The following is a 6,912-nucleotide window of genomic DNA, read 5'->3' on the forward strand; positions in this document are numbered from 1 at the left end:
ATACATAAATCACTAAACTAAGAACATACATATAAAATGTGGAAAAATCAGAACAAATATGAACAACCTGATATTTCTTATAATAAATAAGTGTAGTTGTACCAATAATCCTGCCTGTTATTAAATGTTTTATGTATTTGTAGATCCACTGTGATCTGTATGTTGTAATGTACATGTGTAAATGAAAAACTTAAATATAATGTTAAAATTGCACAAATTTTTCTTAAGAAATTTCAGGTGGTTCATGTTATTCACATTTTTTGTAAACATTTTCATAATCTAATTTTACTTTTTTCAGCGTTATTATTTTACTGGTCCGATCCACTTCAAATCATATTGGGCTGAATGTGGAACCTGAACTCAAATGAGTTTGACACCTCTGCCCTACAGTGTCTGGTCAGTGGAAGAATGTTAGATGAGCCTGCTCTAATAAACTGTACTAACCCAGTAGGTGTTAGGCTTCTGTTCAGCTTCCGTTCAGCTTCCTCTGCTTGTTTCTGAGGCTGTTGGACTAAAGGCAGTGGCGTCCTCATGTTCAGGACACTGCTTCGCTGCTGTTTTTTATTGATAAAATGATGCACAGAACTGCACAGGTGACACCAAAGTCATAATGGACTATTACTGTACCATGTTACATCATAGTACTGTGACGTTTAACGTATAGTAGCCATAACATTTTCAGCCCTTAACTTTCCGGTATCCAGGTGAGCATATTATGCACATTTTGCACTACATGTTATAAAAAGTAATTTGTATTGGATCAAAATTCATTAGTCATTCATTTTTGCATGATTTTTTAAAATTCTGATTAGCCACTAAAGTCAGCACATTATAAATAAAAAACAAGTGGTGCCAGGCACAATAAACTCCACCCCTTCCACATATTTCACCCATTATAAGTAAATGGGGGAAAAAAGATTTTTTTTTTAAAAATCATAAAAAAAAATTAAATTTTGACCTACTTTTCCCAAAATGTAATGAGATCTATTCTGGGTCACTGGGAATCTATAAACCAAATTTAGTATGAATTCACCCAATAGTTTTGCTGCTACATATATTTGAAATTTCACCCATTATAAGCAAATAGGGAAAAAAAAATATTTTTAAAAAATTCATTAAAAAATTTTACTTTGACGTACTGTTCTCAAAATGTAATGAGATCTATTCTGGGTCACTGACAATCTATAAACTAAATTTGGTTTGAATTTAACCAATAATTTTGCTGCTAAAGTGTTAAACAAAGAAACAAACAAGCCGAACCAAAAACAATACCACTTGCCTCCCCTGCAGGAGGCGGGGTAATAAAATAAAAGATGTAGTAAAAAATTAGTAAAAAAAAATGTGCATTGACATGTTTTATCATTTCACATTTGACCTAGCACAAAACAATAACACATATTTACCAATGTTTCTGTTAATCTGGTAATTGATAGGCTATATGCCAGACTGCAAAAAATCTAAAAGTAAATATTCAAATTTTTATGCAATACATCGGAGAAAAAAAAGAAGTTTTTTTGTGTTTTTCATCATAAAATATGGTTTGTTTATATTACAAACATGGCATTTAAAGGGTTGAAAATATATCAGTTATTGTGTATTTGGTATTTTTGTTTATGACTGAAGTTGATGAAATACAAAAAAATATAAAAAGTAAAACAAAAACAAAAAAAAAAAAAACTGAACAACATTTTAAAATTACTACGGCGCTGTGCAGATTATGCGCCTTTGGTGGTTAGGAGGGACCTCTACAGGTGGGATACCAGAGGGTTCAAGCATTGGTCATTTCTAGTCTAGTTGGTCATGTCGTCATTTTCAGTTGCCGTCCCCCCCTCAGTGCTGTTGAAATGTTTATGCTCAGCAGTGTTGGGAACTTGTTCTCTGACGTCATGTTCAATAATGTTGTTTTCCTTTGAACTATGGCCACATGTCCCTGTTTCCATTGTTGTGTTTTCAGTTACTGATCAAATGGTTAGTAGTAAAAAGCTGATTTGTCAGATAACATGAACTCAGCAGTGAGGTGGTTTATTAGCCTTTTGATAAGAGTGTTAGAGCTCTGCACCATCAGAACCCCAGTGGGATTATGACTGACAGCCTTGACTTGTTACCAGGGCCATAACATTTATTACATTGTGGTTCTAAACACTGACCTTTAGAGTGTAGCTCCTGTTGAACCTGAGCTTCTGTTTGACCTGTGAACTGTGGGCGGTCCGTCACACTCTGCATCTGTTATCAGACGTATTCTGTCACCATCTGTCTGTCAGAAGGACTCACATTCACAAATATGTAGCATATGATGACGCTAACGCACGTAAAGCAACAAAACAAGCAAAGTCGAGCTCTGAACTGCAGTTTCCTGTCTAATGGGTCACATGATCAGAGTTTCCTTGATAGAAGGGGTGTCAAACTCATTTTAGTTCAGGGGCCACATTCAGTCTCATATGATATGGATGTAATGTGGGTCAGACCAGTAAAGTATTACCATGATAATATATCCCCCTGAGACCCAGGAAAGTGAGTTTTAGTTTTTTTACATGAACCCTTTCATGCATGAATTCTAAGCACTTTAATCAAGATTTTTTTTTTTCCTGAGTGTTTTTCTTCTCCTTTAGACATGAAAAACAACAATGCAATTTAATTTTTTTTTCATGAACGTATTTTTCTTGGAGGTACAAAACCATCCACTCAGCTGGACATCATGCATTTAATTTTAGAAGCAAAGAAACATGTATTTACTGACATACTGTGTGAAAACTATGAAATAAAAACATTTTTAATGCCGCTAAGCTGATGTTTTCTCGCATTTTAACATACTTAAATACTAGTTATTACTCACTTCAAGGACATAATATGCAAAAAAACAAAAACTTTTTTGTTTAAAAAAACAAAAAAAACTGTTAATTAAAGTCTAATAACTATTAACATTTTTTTGCACTCAAACATGTTAGTGCAGATCAGGTTTATCAAGAACAGCAAAGTTACATTAATGGTATGAATTGCAGTGTTTGGGATGATGCATAAGTGTCCACTGTGTTAGCTGATATGGAATTAAAACAACAAAATCCATGAATATACAAGAGAATACCTTTGAACAGCTGTCCAATGTAGTGACCACTGTGCATGAAAGGGTTAAACAGTTGTCTCGATTGGAAACTGCATAATGCAAGAGTTTTTGGAAGGTTTTTTCCAGACACGTTTTTAAAATTATTTTTATTTATTTATGGAATGTCCTTTGCAATGGACAGCATTTTTTTTAAGTAAAACTGTCAAAAATTTGTCCCCTACAGAGGATGAAAATGCATTGCTGGGTCTCAGGATGATATAAATAATGTCAACTCTAAAAAATTTACATTTTTTTAGAGTGAGAAAAATTATGTGATGAAAATAGTTGTCATTATTTATAGCAGTGGTTGTCAACTGAGGGGTGGGTAGTGTTATAGCGCTTCGTAGGTAAAGCATACAGGAAAGTTTGGAGTTGACATTATTTATATATAATTATGTTATTATTTAACTGGTCCGGCCCACTTCAGATCAATTTTGGCTGAATGTGGCCTCTGAACTAAAATGAGTTTGACACCCATGTTTTAAAGGATAGTTGGTAGATATAAAACATTTTCATTGCATAATTTTACTTTTTCCCTCTAAAACAGAGAGGAAATTTGGAGTTGACATTGTTTATATATTATTATGTTATTATTTCACCGGTCCGGCCCACTTCAGATCAATTTTGGCTTAATGTGGCTCCTGGACTAAAATGAGTTTGACACCCCTGGTCTAGCCTTTAACAAAAAATGTGAATATCTGAAATGTCTTAAGAGAAGTATGTGGAATTCTAATATTTGTCCTGTTATTTAATGTTTTATGTAGTTGTAGATCCACTGTGATCTCTAAGTTGTGATTCACATGTATAAATGATAAACTAAGGCGTAATATTGTTAACATTGCACTTATTTTACTAAAGAATTTTCAGGTTCATATTTGTTCATGTTATGTTCAAGTACAATTTGTAGACGTAAATATTTTAATTAGGGAATTTACTTTTTTCACTCAAAAGTTCTTATCCTATTATTTCTATTATTTTACTGGTCCGGCCCACTTCATATCATATTAGGCTGAATGTGGCCTCTGAACTAAAATGAGTTTGACACCCCTAGACTAATGGATCAACAGGTATTAAACAGTTTATGTCAGTAGTTTCTTTTGGTTGATGGTGGCTGTTTGGGTCTTTAAGGGTTAATTCCACTACTTGGCCTGTTCGCAAACTTAACGACATACAAACGCTCTACATCACAATATTAGAAAAAAGTGAAAAAATAACCCCCGATTCCCCAGAAGTGTCATATATACAACCTGTTTTTCTACAAAGTTTCACTTCGTACTAACTGTAACCCCTCTGACAGACTGAACTGATGCTGTATTGTCTGATCGGATGTGTGTGTGTGTGTGTTTTCTGAGCACTTTTCTACTGATCTCAGGTCTGTGTAGCACAAACATCTGCATTCACCTGCCAAGTCTGTATGTGTGAGTTTTACATGTGAAAACTGATCTGAAAATGAAGTCAAACCTTATATATTTGATATCATTTCTATTATAAGTCCGTATGCGTAGATTTATCTGAATTGTTGTTAAATCTGAACGCAATAATAAAGAAATAATTAACCGTAATAATCTGATGTATGTTTCCTTTTCTATTTACGTTCTGTCTTGCTTCAGGTTTGAATACAAAGTGGGTTGAGACACATTCCAATTTTGGAAATGTTGTGTAGTATGAAACAGATAATAAACTGAGCTGCCTGCTGCTCACTGTACAAGTCACTGTTAATATGGATTAAAGGCGTTCTAATCCCTGTATTAGGGTTAGTGTTTACACCTGCGCTGTGATCATTATGACCAGGCGCATTTTTTGTTGTTCATATATTTAACATATCACTTTAACCAAGCAATTCTCAAACTTTTTACAGTGGAGTACCCCCTGAAAAATTTTTTATTTATTTATTTATTTATTTATTTATATTTATATATGTAATCTTTTTTTAGCCAAGTACCCCTAACTCTCGCTTTGGCATTTTTGATTGATTGAGTGCTCCTGCGTCAAAGGTATCTGTTTATATTTTCAAAACTTTGTAAACAAACAACATATATTTAACTGTAATATATAATAAAATTCACACATTTTTTAAAGTAAATTTTGTGTGCAAAATATAAACCAATTTCATTGACAAGAAAAATAACTAAATTGGTCATTAATTAATGAATGAACCTTTTAACAACAAAAAACACTTAGCTACTCAAACTCATTTTGAATAATTTAAAATAAAAATGTTACCAAAGTTTAAACAAGATGATTGACAATAAAACTATCATGTGAATGTATTTATTGTGTTTTATATTTCAACATTAATTCTCATTATTTATTTTGTATTTTGTACATGATGACTTATTACCTCCGCCAAGGAGGTTATGTTTTTGCCAGGGTTTGTTTGTTTGTCTGTCTGTCTGTCTGTTTGTCTGTCCGTTAGTGTGCAACATAACTCAAAAAGTTACGGACAGATTTTGATGAAATTTTCAGCGTTTGCTGGAAATGGGATAAGGAAGAAATGATTAAATTTTGGTGGTGATCGGGGGTGGGGGGGCCCACGGGGGGGCCCATTTCCAACAAACCCTGAAAATTTCATCAAAATCTGTCCATAACTTTTTGAGTTATGTTGCACACTAACGGACAGACAAACAGACAAACAAACAAACAAACCCTGGCAAAAACATAACCTCCTTGGCGTGGGGGGGCCCACGGGGGGGGGGGGGGGGGCACTGATCAGCCTTGGCGGAGGTCTGCGCTCTCCAAGTGCTTCTAGTTTAATGTATTTTTTCCCAAAAAATTAAAGTACCCCCTGGGCTTCTTCCAAGTACCCCTGGGGGTATATGTGCCCCACTTTGGGAACCCCTGTTTTAACCCATACAGACCCAGTGCTACTTTTGTGGCAGTTCCCATAGGATTTTCTCTCTCCATTTAACATTTCTCAAGTGATTTATGACCATTTATTGTATTACCCTCCATATTTTGTGTGTTTCACTGTAAATCATGTATTTTCTGATATTTAATTTCCTAAATTTAGATGTACATGGAAACTCAGAGTAAATTCAAACATTATTATAACAGAGAAAACTGAAGAAAAAGTGACTTTTTCAGAAAAAAAAAATTAGATAGATAGATAGATAGATAGATAGATAGATAGATAGATAGATAGATAGATAGATAGATAGATAGATAGATAGATAGATAGATAGATAGATAGATAGATAGACATCCAAATGGGTCATATCTGATGACCATGAAAAGATGACAAACTGTATTTTACACTAATTATTTACATGTATTGATAGAATTAGTGGATCAACAGGTGTTAAACAGTTTAGATCAGAAGATGTTTTTTTTCACCAGTGGATATTTGGGTCTTTATGAGCTAAACATCATGTAGAAAAATTTTCCTCATGTTTCTCTTGCAATTTTAAGACAAAACCTACAAATATTTACACGATTTCTTATGGACCGATAATAGAATTTCTAGGACCGTTCACAAATGTTTAAGAAAATTATTTTATGGAAACTAAACGGCAACATTTTTCATTCACCTCAAACACCAAGAAAAACCCTCCAACTGTTTCTTATTGTGATAATATAAATTCAGAATTAAGCAAATATGTGTTTTACTAAAAATGGCACCAATAAAACCTACAGAAAAGCCTGATGATTCTATTATTTAGCATTTAGTTTTCTCAAAATGTCTAATTTTGCCCTGAAATAATTGCTCTCAAATAAGTTTTGTCATTTATAAAGTAGTGTATTTTGTGTTACAGATGAGATGAAATAAAACTATGAGACATTTTACAAGACTACACATTTACTCATTTCAGTTT

Source organism: Sphaeramia orbicularis, chromosome 9 (genome assembly GCF_902148855.1).
Source record: "Sphaeramia orbicularis chromosome 9, fSphaOr1.1, whole genome shotgun sequence".
Classification (NCBI taxonomy): Eukaryota; Metazoa; Chordata; class Actinopteri; order Kurtiformes; family Apogonidae; genus Sphaeramia; species Sphaeramia orbicularis.